This window comes from Coregonus clupeaformis, chromosome 31 (assembly GCF_020615455.1).
Source record: "Coregonus clupeaformis isolate EN_2021a chromosome 31, ASM2061545v1, whole genome shotgun sequence".
Classification (NCBI taxonomy): domain Eukaryota; kingdom Metazoa; phylum Chordata; class Actinopteri; order Salmoniformes; family Salmonidae; genus Coregonus; species Coregonus clupeaformis.
Genome location: NC_059222.1, coordinates 8,373,090 through 8,390,847, shown reverse-complemented (window position 1 = coordinate 8,390,847; position 17,758 = coordinate 8,373,090). Strand labels below are relative to the sequence as shown.

The 17,758-nt window shown below is 42.8% G+C and overlaps 1 pseudogene; it reads left to right on the top strand.

Moving 5' to 3' along the window:
- Positions 1 to 7,421: 7,421 nt before the first annotated feature.
- Positions 7,422 to 17,758, top strand: part of LOC121547030 — a 20,270-nt pseudogene continuing 9,933 nt past the window's right edge.

The window sequence follows — 17,758 nt, the reverse complement described above, 5'->3', positions numbered from 1 at the left end:
CATACAACTTTTTGATATCTTTTATATATTTCTTTAACTTTTTTATCATTTTGTCCATCTTCATTCACTTAATGGGCCTTTTTTCAACATTCTAAAGCTCCCCATTATGACATCATCATTTCCAACATTCACTGTAAACAATGTAACTTTTGACATACTTTAACCACTTTGCCAACAACTTAGTCAAAAAGTTAGAGGGTATGACATCTTTGTCTACTACTCTGCTATTTAAAAATATCCGCTATGGCTCTAACGATACAGCTGTTTTAGTAACTGTGTTAACCATTTTCCTCCCAACTTTTTCCAAACAACTGCCGTTTTGTCCACTCCCCCAACTAGTCAGACAAAAACGTAGAGCGAATGGCATCTTCCTCTACTTCTCTGCTGTTCAAATCTGGACTCAACAGAATTTTCTTCTACCAATAAAAAGTTTAAGCGGTTTGTAAGAGTTTACAGTGACGAAAAGCAGCCAGCTAACATCAGCTAACAGCTCTCTCATTTTGCATCATTGAGGAGCCCAAACAGAGCCATTGCTATGGATACCAATGCATTTCAATGGCAAAAAATGACCAAAACTAGAATGGTTTAAAACATCAAAAATTTCACAAACCAACGCTGAGATGTTTAGACCGACCCTACTTAGATTGCTTGTCAAAATACTTTTGTTACTATATATAATTTTGAACTTTAATAATTTAAAATGTACATAAATTAACATGGGTTTGAATGTGAACCATAGGAATACAGAGGTAGCAATTAAAAATAGTCCTGCTCCTTGGCCAATTAAGCTACAAAACCAACTTTAAAACATTCAGGCTATCAAATTCTTTAACACTTTTATCAACTATAACTAAAGAAATGTGCATACATTTGCATAAAATACCTCACCAACAGTAATTCTTGAACCGTTCATGCTAGGGACACCAAACCAACTTTCACATGTTCAGGCTATCCTATCTTATCTCAATCAATAAATCAATAAATCTTTCCATCTACCTACTTTTTCAACTATAACCAGTCACTACCATTACTACTAAAGTCACTACCACTACTATAACTTATTTCACAACCATATATACTTTAAAACAAGCTATCAAGCACACCACATTTTCTTCAGGAAATGTACTTTTCTAGTTTAACCTTGTTTTGTGTTTTTTGAAAATTATTTTTGGCTGATATGAACGATACGTTCCTTATGTTTCCAAAAACATACTGCAAGCGATGCATGTTAATCTTTAGAGCTAGTGTCGGGGCTCTTAACAAAACTCCTCGGTCTGAAGATACTGTCGTCAATAGACGCTAAAGCAATTAGCGTCTATGAATGAGCTGCACTGGGGTTGTAACACAATCATGGTTACATTAAGACACCATGGAGCCGGTGCGAGATATGGGTCGGAAACATACCTCATTGCAGGGATGGGATATGCCACTGTACTCCAAATTTGACCTCTATCCACACTGCTCCATCGAGAAGATTGAAATACTGCTAGTTTTCCCATAGAAATGCCATTTTCGTCCTCATGCTAGCCACCGCAGCCATCATGGACCGCGTTTAACAACAAAGGAGCTGATTGGCTGACACTGCCATTCCAAAATGGCTGCGGTGGCTACTGCTAGTTAGCATGAGGACGAAAAGGGCAGTTTTACGGGAAAACAAGCAGTATTTCAATCTTCTCGATGGAGCAGTGTGGATAGAGGTCAAATAGCTCTTGTTTGGTATTGCTGATCACTGTTCTTAAAACTTGTCATTGCACATCTCACACTACAAGAGCATTTTGTGCCAATATCGGGACATCTGGGACGGCTCAAAGACTGGCTCGGTAGCCCTCAGATTGGGTCTCTGACCCACTCACATTAGATGAGCATCGGTGATGGCCGCGCACCCCGTGTAGGCAACATCTACATTTACATTTACGTCATTTAGCAGACGCTCTTAGCAAGCGACTTACAAATAGGTGCATTCACCTTATAGCCAGTGGGATAACCACTTTACAATGTTTTTTTTTTTTTTTTTTTCATGTTGTTGTTGTAGCAACAACATGGGATTTTGTCTCCGATCTCAAAAACTTGTCTGGGACAGCTAAATCGGGGCCAAAACCGGGTAGTGTACATCCGGCTTTAATGTAACCATTATTGCGTTCCGACCCCAGTGCAGCTGTGTGAACAAGCGTAACGGTAGGGTCGTTATCATCTGGCAATGGCACAGTTTGATTGACGTGTCATGTCAGACAGCTATAATGCATGCACTTGTAGTAGCAGAAAACCCCCAGAGTGAACATTTTGGGTGGTGCATAGGTGTCACGCCCTGGCTCTGGGGACTCTGTTATGTTGAGCCAGGGTGTGTAGAGTCTATGTTTTGTGTTTCTATGTTCAGGATCTAGTTCATTGTGTTTCTATGTTGGCCGGGGTGGTTCTCAATCAGAGGCAACGAGAATCAGCTGTTGCTTGTTGTCTCTGATTGGGAACCATACTTAGGCAGCCTTGTGTGCATTTGGTATTTTGTGGGATCTTGTTCCGTGTATGGTTAGTGTTTGTTACCAAGGACTTCATGTATCGTTTTGTTGTTTTTGTTCGTGTGGTGAATATAATAAAGTATGTTCTCATTCCACGCTGCGCATTGGCCCGTTTCTTCAAATGACGATCGTGACAGAAGATCCCACCATAACAGGACCAAGCAGCGTGTCCAGGAGCAGACAGCCTGGACTTGGGAGGAGATATTGGATTGGAAAGGGTCCTGGACTTGGGAGGAGATCCAGACCGGTATGGATCGCCGTCCGTGGGAGGAGACGGTGGAGGCGCGCCGTAGAGAGGAGCAGCGGCGCCAACCGGGCCGACGTCGGACACGCAAGAGGCAACCCCAAGACATTTTTAGCGGGGGGCACACGGCATGGACGACGGGGCTGCTGGAGGCAGCTACAGGGCGAGTTTGGGGATTAGGAGAGGAGGCCACCGGGTTTGGGGGGCCGGAAGGGAGGTTGGCGGAGCCTAGAGGTAGAGCAGAGCCAACTCCCCGTACTCAGGCTAGGCAGCGTGAGACAGGGCAGGTTCCGAGATATGCGGAGCTGCGTACTGTGCCGCGAGTGGTCCGGCACAGTCCGGTACGTCCTGTGCGAGCACCACGCACGTGTCGTGCTAAGGTGGGCATGCAGCCAGGACGGAGTGTGCCGGCTCAACGCTCGTGGCCTCCAGTACCCATCCTCGGTCCCGGATATCCTGCGCCAGTGTCACGTGCTGTTGTGCCAGTACGTGTACACAGCCCTGTACGTCCTGTGCTGATGCCTCACACAGAGTGTGTTAAGATAGGCATTCAGCCAGGACGGGTTGTGTCAGCTCTTCGCTCCAGACCTCCAGTCCATCTCCACAGCCCGGTCCGGCCTGTTCCTGCCCCTCGCACCAAGCCAATGGTGCGCGTCGCCAGCCCGGCCCGGTCTGTTCCTGCTCCCCGCACCAAGCCAATGGTGCGCGTTGCCAGCCCGGCCCGGCCTGTTCCTGCCCCTCGCACCAAGCCTATGGTGCGCGTCGCCAGCCCGGTCCGGCCTGTTCCTGCTCCCCGCACCAAGCCTATGGTGCGCGTCACCAGCCCGGCCCGGCCTGTTCCTGCTCCCCGCACCAAGCCAATGGTGCGCGTCGCCAGCCCGGCCCGGCCTGTTCCTGCTCCCCGCACCAAGCCAATGGTGCGCGTCGCCAGCCCGGCCCGGCCTGTTCCTGCTCCCCGTACCAAGCCTATGGTGCGCGTTGCCAGCCCGGCCCGGCCTGTTCCTGCTCCCCGCACCAAGCCAGGGGTCCGCGTCGCCAGCCCGGTCCGGCCCGTTCCTGCTCCCTGCACCAAGCCAGGGGTGCACGTCGTCAGCCCGGTCCGGCCCATTCCTGCTCCCCGCACCAAGCCTGTGGTGCGCGTCGTCAGTCTGGCACAGCCCGTGCCCGTTTCACCGGTGCCTGGTCAGGTACCGGTCAGCTGCTCCACACCGGAGCCTAAGCAATCCGCTCCACCGATGTCCAGTCCAGCTCCAGCCAGCGGGGCCAGACCAGACCAGGGGCACTACGGGGGGGTTATTAGAGGGTGGTGGTCACGCCCGGAGCCGGAGCCGCCTCCGAGGAGGAATGCCCACCCGGCCCTCCCCTGTTCGGTTTATGTTTGGCGCGGTCGCTGTCCGCGCCTTTGGGGGGGGGTACTGTCACGCCCTGGCTCTGGGGACTCTGTTATGTTGAGCCAGGGTGTGTAGAGTCTATGTTTTGTGTTTCTATGTTCAGGATCTAGTTCATTGTGTTTCTATGTTGGCCGGGGTGGTTCTCAATCAGAGGCAACGAGAATCAGCTGTTGCTTGTTGTCTCTGATTGGGAACCATACTTAGGCAGCCTTGTGTGCATTTGGTATTTTGTGGGATCTTGTTCCGTGTATGGTTAGTGTTTGTTACCAAGGACTTCACGTATCGTTTTGTTGTTTTTGTTCGTGTGGTGAATATAATAAAGTATGTTCGCATTCCACGCTGCGCATTGGCCCGTTTCTTCAAATGACGATCGTGACAATAGGCTACATTGTCAAACACCTTTTTTATTTCTTGGTGACGCAGATTTAAAAAATCATACAAAATCATTGAATTCTGTATTCTACAAAGTATTTCTATTCAATGTGAAAACTCAGTCAAATGTATTTATGAAATACAGATTTACATTATAATTATTTGAACATACACTCTAAAGTAAAAATGGCCCGGTAATAGGCCTATTGTATGCTGTATACACTTGCTCAAAAGAACATTAAAAAATTTTTAAAAACATTTTAGTCATTTAGCAGACGCTCTTCTCCAGAGCGACTTACAGTTAGTGAGTGCATACATTTTTCATACTGTAGAATAAGAACTCACATTAGCTCTATTCATGGCATTTCTATCTGCAACGTTCGACAACGTTTGGAAACTGAACGTGGCCTTGAATTCTACCCAGCGACAGTGCATGAAGGAAAAACGTCCCTGATTGGTTGAAAGAAAATAAAAACATTTTACATTATTACAATATCTATATTGCCCTAGTTCTTAAAATAAAATAGGTCAAAATAAATAAGATTGATGTAGATAGTTACAATAGATTGTTGGTGGTGATGTCTTAATAACAATAATGATTTTACCAAATTAATGATCTGACCAACACTGCAAGCAGAACGTTTACCCCGCTATGAACAGAGTAGGGTCGGGTGAAATTGGTATCATTCAGGACAGTAATATTAAGACCTGCAATGATCCCCAAAACAATTCATCTTAAAGTTGATGCATTGTTTTATATTTTAATTGCTCTACTGTACTGTCTAAAGCATGTAAGCAAAGCTTGCATCCAAAATGCATATTTTCTAAACATTTCAGATGGTCTACATTACAGCTCTGAATCATTATCTTAAAGCCTTGTCATAAAACAAGTCATTTAATATTGGCCTGAAAGCCATTGACGACAATTCCAACACATTGAAAATCCTGCCCCGTTAGCAAAAAACAAAGTTTTCCAACCCAAAATGTTTCTTCTCTAATATTACAGCTCTTTTAAAAACAAGCGTATTACCTTTCCATGTAGTATATTGTATATCAAGCATTCAATATCTTTATCTAACAGCAAATAAGACTTCCTCTGGTCAATGGATCATAGCGTAATTAAAACCAACACTCCTTGGTCTCACAATATGATCAATAGAGAAGAACCATGTATTTAGCGAGTGGGCCAATGCGGTTTCTGCATTATGATGCATTTACATGACCATTTTAGCTCCCCATTAACATTACATGGGGAATATTTTAAAAAATACTATAAAAATGAATGTCTTAAAATGATCATTATGATACATTTATATGACACTACAACATTCTATGGCAGCCATGTTAGCTCCTCATTAACATTACATGGGGAATATTTGAACAATGCTATGTAACTGAATGTCTAGAATTAGATCAATATTCTAAAAGTTGGTCTAACTCTCTAAATATGTGGCTCCTGTCGTGTATTGGGATTATGCTGTTGTTAAATGTTTTTAAGTGGAACTGAAAGAATGTTGATTTTAGTATCAAGAGGGAATGTTTTAGTGTAACGTCACATACAACAGACAGGAAGAGTGTTGTAGACAGGGGAGACTGGTGATTGGCCAGAAGAGGGAGCCACCCATCTTTTTGCATTGTTTATAAATAGGGGCTAGACACAGAAAGGGCAGAACGGCCATTCCAATCTGAGGCGCCGTTCTCCGGGTGTCATGTCACCTGTCACTTATGCTGAAGCTTGTGATCTGAATAAACTTATGATCAAGGATTCAGTATGAGCGGACTCCTTTGTTTATCAGCAATAATTGCCACCACTCACTCGATACGACACTCCGAATAGACCTATTCTTCAGGAGATCTACAATCCATTCAGCTGAATACACAGACAAGACACGCTTTCCAAGTTTTTATCCACCACCCATGTGAATGTTCTTCTAATATTACGTAAGGTGTGGTATTCATCCCTATCCCCCTGTGGTAGAGATCCAAGAGGCCACTGTGTACTGGGATGCTGCCCAGAAGTGTGATTCTGAAGGAGGGGGTGTTGGAGAAAGAGGGGGGGAGATATATATGTGTGAGAGCGTGAATGTTCTCTTCTCTCACATGGTGTGAAGAGAATTGTGTTTGAAGATCATTTTCTCTCTGTGTGTGTGTGTGTGTGTGTGTGTGTGTGTGTGTGTGTGTGTGTGTGTGTGTGTGTGTGTGTGCGCGCCTGTGTGTGTGTGTCAGCACCAGCTTTTCCTCCAACCTAATGGGATCTATAGATTCAAAACCCCTAATTCCAAACAAAAACAGTTCCCAGTGCAAATCACAACTGACCCTTTCCTTCCATCTCTCCACCTCCTAGCCTCTGTCCATGTTTGCGCTGCAGTTTCTGAATGAGGTTGGAGATCTAATCTTCAGAAATTACTTTGTCAAAGCAACAAAATAAATAGGGCTTTACAATGATGGTGAAGTTTGAGAAATTATTGGGTTAAAGGTAGAATCAGCGATATGACGTAGATGCAGAAAATAAATAACAAAGTGGGTAAATGTCCACAACACCTAAAAGCGTTGAAGCGCAAGGCTCAACTTCTCCTGTTTTGGTGCCCTGGTTACCAAGCTGTACACAGCGGGATACATGCGCAGATACTGTACAGTGGGGAAAAAAAGTATTTAGTCAGCCACCAATTGTGCATGTTCTCCCACTTAAAAAGATGAGAGAGGCCTGTAATTTTCATCATAGGTACACGTCAACTATGACAGACAAAATGAGAATTTTTTTCTCCAGAAAATCACATTGTAGGATTTTTAATGAATTTATTTGCAAATTATGGTGGAAAATAAGCATTTGGTCAATAACAAAAGTTTCTCAATACCAAAAAATGTTTGCATTGGCTGAGTCTCAATCCACCACATCCGCCTATGTTGCCCTTCTGCATCTGCAGTGGAAAGTGGCAGAGCTACAGCAGTGTTTGTCAGACCAGTAGACGTCCAGAAAACCAGGTCTTCTCATGAAAACGTCTGTAGCATCCGAACGGTTTGGCATACTAACTAATATGTAGTTCGTAGATGAGACTCTAACAAACACGATGGTGTTCTCTGTTTTGCTCTACGACCCCCACAAGTGTCACAGGACTCATACAAATCAAGGTAACCCATATAAATCAATGGAAGTATGGAGGTAGTTTTGTGCCAACAATAATAAGGGGTTATATATGTCTCCAAAAAAACGTAAATCTTTTCTGAGCGTTCTTACAGTGGGGAAAAAAAGTATTTAGTCAGCCACCAATTGTGCAAGTTCTCCCACTTAAAAAGATGAGAGAGGCCTGTAATTTTCATCATAGGTACACGTCAACTATGACAGACAAAATGAGAAAAATAATTCCAGAAAATCACATTGTAGGATTTTTAATGAATTTATTTGCAAATTATGGTGGAAAATAAGTATTTGGTCAATAACAAAAGTTTCTCAATACTTTGTTATATACCCTTTGTTGGCAATGACACAGGTCAAACGTTTTCTGTAAGTCTTCACAAGGTTTTCACACACTGTTGCTGGTATTTTGGCCCATTCCTCCATGCAGATCTCCTCTAGAGCAGTGATGTTTTGGGGCTGTCGCTGGGCAACACAGACTTTCAACTCCCCTCCAAAGATTTTCTATGGGGTTGAGATCTGGAGACTGGCTAGGCCACTCCAGGACCTTGAAATGCTTCTTACGAAGCCACTCCTTCGTTGCCCGGGCAGTGTGTTTGGGATCATTGTCATGCTGAAAGACCCAGCCACGTTTCATCTTCAATGCCCTTGCTGATGGAAGGAGGTTTTCACTCAAAATCTCCGATACATGGCCCCATTCATTCTTTCCTTTACACAGATCAGTCGTCCTTGTCCCTTTGCAGAAAAACAGCCCCCAAAGCATGATGTTTCCACCCCCATGCTTCACAGTAGGTATGGTGTTCTTTGGATGCAACTCAGCATTCTTTGTCCTCCAAACACGACGAGTTGAGTTTTTACCAAAAAGTTATATTTTGGTTTCATCTGACCATATGACATTCTCCCAATCCTCTTCTGGATCATCCAAATGCACTCTAGCAAACTTCAGACGGGCCTGGACATGTACTGGCTTAAGCAGGGGGACACGTCTGGCACTGCAGGTTTTGAGTCCCTGGCGGCGTAGTGTGTTACTGATGGTAGGCTTTGTTACTTTGGTCCCAGCTCTCTGCAGGTCATTCACTAGGTCCCCCCGTGTTGTTCTGGGATTTTTGCTCACCGTTCTTGTGATCATTTTGACCCCACGGGGTGAGATCTTGCGTGGAGCCCCAGATCGAGGGAAATTATCAGTGGTCTTGTATGTCTTCCATTTCCTAATAATTGCTCCCACAGTTGATTTCTTCTGCTTACCTATTGCAGATTCAGTCTTCCCAGCCTGGTGCAGGTCTACAATTTTGTTTCTGGTGTCCTTTGACAGCTCTTTGGTCTTGGCCATAGTGGAGTTTGGAGTGTGACTGTTTGAGGTTGTGGACAGGTGTCTTTTATACTGATAACAAGTTCAAACAGGTGCCATTAATACAGGTAAGGAGTGGAGGACAGAGGAGCCTCTTAAAGAAGAAGTTACAGGTCTGTGAGAGCCAGAAATCTTGCTTGTTTGTAGGTGACCAAATACTTATTTTCCACCATAATTTGCAAATAAATTCATTACAAATCCTACAATGTGATTTTCTGGAAAAAAAATTCTCAATTTGTCTGTCATAGTTGACGTGTACCTATGATGAAAATTACAGGCCTCTCTCATCTTTTTAAGTGGGAGAACTTGCACAATTGGTGGCTGACTAAATACTTTTTTCCCCACTGTATGTGACTGTGTGAGAGTGAAGTGTTGCATCTCGCTCATCTCAATATCTCCGTTGCTGCTCGTGGCAACGTAATTTTGCTGAGTCTACTTATAGATCTTCCTAGAAGTCACAGAGGGTGCACGGAGGGACATGTCAAAATGCAGAATTTTGGCACTTAAGCATATTAATCTTTATTCATATTAAAAATCAGATTTATTGAATTTTCCATGTGGTCTATATTAAAGGTCACTTCATTTAATATATCAGGCTTTGAAAATGGTATTGGGGAGAACTCTCCTCATTCACTACCATTGTGTAGCACCCACCTACCTAATATGGCTGAACCAAGCAGCCTGGTATTATTATATTTTACACTTCACAGACTCCACCAGTCTTGAAAATGGGGAAGTTTAGTTCTAATGAACACAATTATAAACGCAACATGCAACTGTAGTGTCGAGTCAATGTTGCTAATTATTGCTGTTAAACAAAGGAGTCCGCTTATACTGAACTTTGATCATAAGTTTTATTCATATCACAAGATTTCAGCATAAGTTTACAGATGTCATGATCACCCGGAGAGCAGTGTTTTCCAAATTACAATGTCCGCTCCGCTCTTCTTTGTTTAAACCCAGTACTTATAATTTTCCCAAGATATGGGTGGCTCCCTCTACTGTCCAATCCCCTGTCTACAACACACAGACTTCTCTGTCCCATCTGGGGTGTCACTACAAAATGGCTCCCTCTGAAACTGAATAAACATCCTCTCAGGTTCCACTTTAAACATTAGCAAAGTCATAATTCTTCATATACTACACAACAATTTCAAAGATTTTACTGAGTTACAGTACATATAAGGAAATCAGTCAATTGAAATAAATGAATTAGGCCCTAATCTATGGATTTCACATGACTGGGATTACAGATACGCATCTGTTGGTCACAGATACAGTACCTTTAAAAAATAACATTTAGGGGCGTGGATCAAAAAAGCAGTCAGTATCTGGTGTGATCACTATTTGCTTCATGCAGCGCGGCACATCTCCTTCGCATAGAGTTGATCAGGCTGTTGATTGTGGCCTGTGGAATGTTGTCCCACTCCTCTTCAATGGCTGTGCGGACTTGCTGGATATTGGCATGAACTGGAACACGCTGTCATACCCATCGATCCAGAGCATCCCAAACATGCTAAATCGGTGACGTCTGGTGAGTATTCAGGCCATGGAAGAACTGGGACATTTTCACCTTCCAGGAATTGTGTACAGATCCTTGCAACATGGGGCCATGCATTATCATGCTGAAACATGAGGTGATGGCGGTGGATGAATGGCACGACAATGGGCCTCAGGATCTCGTCACGGTATCTCTGTGCATTCAAATTGCCATCGATAAAATGCAATTGTTGTCGTTGTCCGTAGCTTATGCCTGCCCATACCATAACCCCACAGCCACCATGGGGAACTCTGTTCACAACGTTGACATCAGCAAACCGCTCATCCACAGAATGCCATACACGTGGTCTGCGGTTGTGAGGCCGGTTGGACATACTGCCAAATACTCTAAAACGACGTTGGAGGCGGCTTATGGTAGAGAAATGAACATTCAATTATATGGCAACATCTCTGGTGGACATTCCTGCAGTCAGCATGCCAATTGCACGCTCCCTCAAAACTTGAGACATCTGTGGCATTGTGTTGTGTGACAAAACTGCACATTTTAGAGTGGCCTTTTATTGTCCCCAGCACAAGGTGCACCTGTGTAATGAACATGCTGTTTAAACAGCTTCTTGATATGCCACACCTGTCTGGTGGATGGATTATCTTGGCAAAGGAAACACTTTCAGTAACATGGATGTAAACACATTTGTGTACAGAATTTGAGCTAAATAAGCTTTTTGTGAGTATGGAACATTTCTGGGATCTTTTATTTCAGCACATGAAACATGGGACCAACACTTTAGATGTTGCATTTATATTTTTGTTCGATGTACACTACCGTTCAAAAGTTTGGGGTCAATTTCCTTGTTTTGGAAAGAAAAGCAAATTTTTTGTCCATTACAATAACATCAAATTGATCAGAAATACAGTGTAGACATTGTTAATGTTGTAAATGGCTATTGTAGCTGGAAACGGCTGATTTTTTATGGAATATCTACAGTTGAAGTCTGAAGTTTACATACATCTTAGCCAAATACATTTAAACAATTCCTGACATTTAATCCTAGTAAACATTCCCTGTCTTAGGTCAGTTAGGATCACCTCTTCACTGTTGACGTTGAGACTGGTGTTTTGCCGGTACTATTTAATGAAGCTGCCAGTTGAGGACCTGTGAGGCGTCTGTTTCTCAAACTAGACACTCTAATGTATTTGTCCTCTTGCTCAGTTGTGCACCGGGGCCTCCCACTCCTCTTTCTATTCAGGTTATAGCCAGTTTGCGCTGTTCTGTAAAGGGAGTAGTACACAGATCTTCAGTTTCTTGGCAATTTCTCGCATGGAATAGCCTTCATTTCTCAGAACAAGAATAGACTGACGAGTTTCAGAAGAAAGTTATTTGTTTCTGGCCATTTTTAGCCCATAATCGAACCAACAATTGCTGATGCTTCAGATACTCAACTAGTCTCAAGAAGGCCAGTTTTATTGCTTCTTTAATCAGCACAACAGTTTTCAGCTGTGCTAACATAATTGCAAAAGGGTTTTCTAATGATCAATTAGCCTTTTAAAATGATAAACTTGGATTAGCAAACACAACGTGCCATTGGAACACAGGACTGATGGTTGCTGATAATGGGCCTCTGTATGCCTATGTAGATATTCCATTAAAAATCAGCCGTTTCCAGCTACAATAGCCATTTACAACATTAACAATGTATTTCTGATCAATTTGGTGTTATTTTAATGGACAAAAAAAATGATTTTCTTTTGAAAACAAGGACATTTCTATGTGACCCCAAACTTTTGAACGGTAGTGTATATGCAACTGCAATGGAAGGATGATTCACATAAACTGGTAGCCTGGTTTCTCATTTTCAAGTCAAGGAGGTTAAGTGATGTCGTTATCGAAGATTTGCCATCGTCCCTGTTCCTTGTCATAAAAATTATCTTACAGGCCCCATCACCATTAAAACTGAAGTGGCTTAAAAGTGCTATTTTTAGAGCTAAGTACGGAATTTTATCTCGCTCTCAGTGCAGAAACCTACTACATTACAAAGGACTAAAATACACTCCGGGTGCTAGGAATTGAATCCCTCTTTCCCCTTATCCTAAGCCCTTCTTCTGTGCACAGGCTTACCACAGTCTCCTAGGAATAAAACCTTCTACATTATAATGACATTTTTAATTACACTATGGTGCTAGGAATGTTACACCCACATATGTCCTTGCCATTAGCCCACCTTCTCTTCTCTCTACACTATGGTCCAAGGGATGGTAGGCTATACTACTACCACATGTCCTCTCCCCTGCCCTACCCCTCCATGCCCTCTAATCCCCTCTACTCTCCTAACCAGCCATGCACTGATCTCCCTCCCCCTCTCCTCTCCCTTCCACCTCCATGCCCTGATCTACCTCTCCTCTCCTCTAACCCTCCATGCTCTCTCCTCTCCCCTCTCTCCTCCCATGCTTCCTGACATTCCTGAAAGACTTCTACCTGTTGGTCAGTGGGCTACTGATGACCCAGATAACCAACAGTGTGTTTAACACCTCCCTGTTCACCCTGGTCATGCCACACAGCCTGCTAGCCTGGCAGAGGGTGCGGCTGGCACACGCTCTGGCATGCACCAAGGAGCAGTGGGCACATGTCTTCTCTAAGTACAACTCCAGTGAGGCCTGGGGTGTGGTGGACGTTTCTGGGAATGGGTTTTGTAATTTGTGTAACAACCTGTACATGCATGAATAACCTATGAGCTTGTGTTTAGGTGTGGTGTGCGGATAGATATTGTGATTTGTGTGCTACTGTACATGTTAATGATTACATGATTTCTGTGTAATAACGATAGATAGTTTGTCTTGAATTGATTGTTGCATAGTATGATAAATGGTAGAGTATGGTACGCACCAGCTGTGTGATGTATCGCCTAAGGCCCTGACCACAGATGACAGAGTTGTCCTGTTCTCTGGGGTGTATTGTAATTGGTCTCTGTTAATAAGTCGCTCTGGATAAGAGCGTCTGCTAAATGACTAAAATGTAAATGTAGAGCCACTGCAGCAGGAGACGACATAACGTGTTGCTTAGGAGGAACAGTACAGCTTGTTCTCACTGAGGGGACTGACTGGCCATAGCCTCTCTGTCTCTGGAACCTAAAATAACCAGAAAGTACAATCTGACTGACACCTGAGATGTGCACATGATCGTATATGTGCGAACTCTGCTCATCAGTGCCTAATTCAAACACCCTCTTTTGACTTTTTATGGGTATCCACATGCTCCAGTGTAGTACATGTGTTCACCACAGTCCCAAGCCATTACATACTGTATTTGAGGAGGTGACTAGTTTCTCCTGTCTTTCAAGGACCTGTAATAACCAGTAGATAATAAACAACAAACCAAGTTACCACAACTAATAACACAATTACATTTCCCCTCCCTCCCTCCTCAGGAACCTACAGTGAGGGAAAAAAGTATTTGATCCCCTGCTGATTTTGTAAATTTGCCCACTGACAAAGAAATGATCAGTCTATAATTTTAATGGTAGGTTTATTTGAACAGTGAGAGACAGAATAACAACAAAAAAATCCAGAAAAACGCATGTCAGAAATGTTATAAATTGATTTGCATTTTAATGAGGGAAATAAGTATTTGACCCCCTCTCAATCAGAAAGATTTCTGGCTCCCAGGTGTCTTTTATACAGGTAACGAGCTGAGATTAGGAGCACACTCTTAAAGGGAGTGCTCCTAATCTCATCTTTTTACCTGTATAAAAGACACCTGTCCACAGAAGCAATTAATCAATCAGATTCCAAACTCTCCACCATGGCCAAGACCAAAGAGCTCTCCAAGGATGTCAGGGACAAGATTGTAGACCTACACAAGGCTGGAATGGGCTACAAGACCATCGCCAAGCAGCTTGGTGAGAAGGTGACAACAGTGTGCGATTATTCGCAAATGGAAGAAACACAAAATAACTGTCAATCTCCCTCGGCCTGGGGCTCCATGCAAGATCTCACCTCGTGGAGTTACAATGATCATGAGAACGGTGAGGAATCAGCCCAGAACTACACAGGAGGATCTTGTCAATGATCTCAAGGCAACTGGGACCATAGTCACCAAGAAAACAATTGGTAACACACTACGCCGTGAAGGACTGAAATCCTGCAGCGCCCGCAAGGTCCCCCTGCTCAAGAAAGCACATATACAGGCCCGTCTGAAGTTTGCCAATGAACATCTGAATGATTCAGAGGACAACTGGGTGAAAGTGTTGTGGTCAGATGAGACCAAAATCGAGCTCTTTGGCATCAACTCAACTCGCCGTGTTTGGAGGAGGAGGAATGCTGCTGTGGTGGTCCAAGACAACAATGCTGATCTATGCTGTGATGATAAGAAGTCCGCCGACACTGTACTTTGTTTATAAAGGTTTATTATAACAAAGAGTTTCAGCGTCACATTTACAGATACCTGCAGATATCTGAAGAACAGCAAGAGCCAATTCTGTAATTCGCTATTCTCCCTTTTCTCTCTTCAAGACATGGTATTTATATCAGTTATGACATAGTATGGCCTGATTCTAATATCCAATCCCTGGTCTTTTTCACATCTCTCCCCATATCATTTTTTCCAGGACCTTTAGTAATGCTTTCCAGATGTTTCAGCAAAGTAGAGTAAAGTTCATCTGTTACACCATTTGCAACATCAGCAAAATCCTAGACTCTAAGACACTACATATTTCCCCCCTTCGAGACTAATTAAGTCTCGAAAACAAAAAGAATAGGATTATGACAAATAACAATTCTTATTCTTGAGTAACTTTAACAATAAACCAAAATTTATGGAGAGTAAACACATGTTTATATAGACACATTTTTGTATGTAGTGTAAATACATTATTATGGAGTGTAAATAAATTGTTATGGAGTGTAAGAGCGAAAAACCTGTCTGGCAGCTTTCATTCCAAATATCCATCAGTCAGTCAAGACAGGAAAATTCTCTCACGGCCCCTCTGCCCTAGGCGACCACCTAAGTACTCCAGATCAATTTATACATCTTTATCAATACATTTTAAGCTATGATGCAATTGAATACATATGAAAACCCCAGCAAACAAAATACAATCAAAATGTCCACATTCAGGCTGGTCGACCCATCGGACCCTCCTGTGGATTCTCTCTGTCCTTGCCTAGACCCCATATCCCTAAACTTCAACGAAATAAACAAAAACATCTGAGGTCCCCACATGTACCCAACAACAGAAAACATAATTCTTCAAAAATTAATACAGAAAGAATATAACACTGGAATGTAGTCCACTACACTTCATCTCCTCCACAGTGTCGACTTTCAATGCGACGTCGATGATGGAATCGGAACATTTCCACTCCTTCCTTGTTCCACTTCCTCCAGTCCATTCATATTGTCCATGTTTGAGTATTTGAGTCTCTCTACATATTCCCCCATATGCTTCTGGAAGAAAAGAAAATACCAAACAGTATCTTTTGCAAAACAACACATGCAAATTAAAACATCAATATCAGCAATAATATAAGAATGTATATATAAAATTAATCACATTCCATTTCCCCCCTTTGATTCATCACAATAATATAATCGTCCCACAATCAGATATTCCAAATTTCCTAGAGTTATTTCAACCCTAGTTTTCATAACATTTTAGTCTGACTTTTACCAAATTTTTTTTTCTTTCTCTAATTTTTCAAAAACCATTTCACTGATTTATTCACAAAACTCTTTCCCATTTTCTGAGGATATTAAAATCGGGAAATTCCCACCTGCTTATGACTTCTTTACACAACAACTTTGCAACCGACTGAGCATCTTTTCGCTTAGTTGAACATCTTATGCACCTCTTGGTATATGAATGTAGCCAAGAATAACAGTCACACATTATTCAGACAGATTATGCACCTGCCTATGACATAGTCAATCTATTCAAGAAAATATTATTCCAAAAACCATACTCCTTTGTGATCTTTCTCCTAAACTCCCCTTTTACAACATAAGCTAACCCATAGCTTCCTAAATCATCATGGTTTCTCCAAAACAGTAATTGATTGCTACTCTAACGATTTTTTCTATTGTCTTCAAAACACTTGCTTTCGAAAGTCCTTCAATTCCTGGTTCAATCCCTTGAATTGCTTAATCTTTCAATGGATACTGATTCTTCCAAGGAGGTCTGGCTCCTGGTCGAAGTTCAACTTTCACCGGTTGGGCTGATTTCACAAGTCCAATATCGGTACTGTGTTGAGACCACAAAAATTCTGGAACTTGTTGCAACATCTCCTCTTTCATAGGGTCTGAATCCATCTTCACACTGCAAATAGATTCGTGTGTAATCCGTACAGTTTGTGGCTCTCCTTGCCCTTGAGCCGAAATCATCATTTTCAGAAATCGCTGATCTTCACTCCTCCAAATCCTTCTCATAATTAGTTGATTTGACATCGTGAGATGTGTAACCTCTTCAGGCTGAACACAGATAAAAGCCTTTCTGCTATCCATCATCACTTCCCATAGTCCATTGTTTATTTTCATTTCATTTGTTGGATCTTTTTCCCTAACTGGTGCTACCAGCTGAAAACTCCTTTCGGATCTTCTAGGCACCTCTAGAGTCCTTGCTCCTATAGGGGTTCACCTGTCCTCCAGATGATCTTCACTTGCTCCTGTATCTTCCTCTGAAATTCTTTCTTTCCAGAAACTATCTATGGATATGAAACAATTTATACCACTTGTTGTGGCTGGTATAATTGCCTTTGACCTTGTTCAGTTGAAGCTGTAGCAGTGATTGTTGATTTGGTTCACACTGATTCTGCATAACCAAAGCTTCTCTTCTCCTTCTTCTCCACCAGTTGCATTTGATTGAGTTTTCTGAGAGTTTCTTGGTCCTGTTCTTTCTGGTTGTGTTCCTTTTTCCGGTACAGATCCACTTGATGGGCTATATGATCTGTATAGACACCTTTTGTCATGCTCCCAAGTCCAACCACTTCTGCCAGTTTGCTCCTTACCGGTAAGGGCAGTCCCATCTGTAGTTTAGTTCTCAAGATTGACTGCTCAATTTGACTCACATCTGGATCATTTCCGGTAATATTTCTCCACACTTGATGAACTCTTGACACGTAGGCTCTCGGATTTTCTTGTTGTCCTAGTGGGTCAATCAGAATGTTGTCAGGATGCACATTTGTTGGAAACGTATCTCTCAGTGCTCTCCACAGCCGATTTCTACTTGCAGCCAACAATTCAGGGTCGTTCACTGCAGTCCCCACATA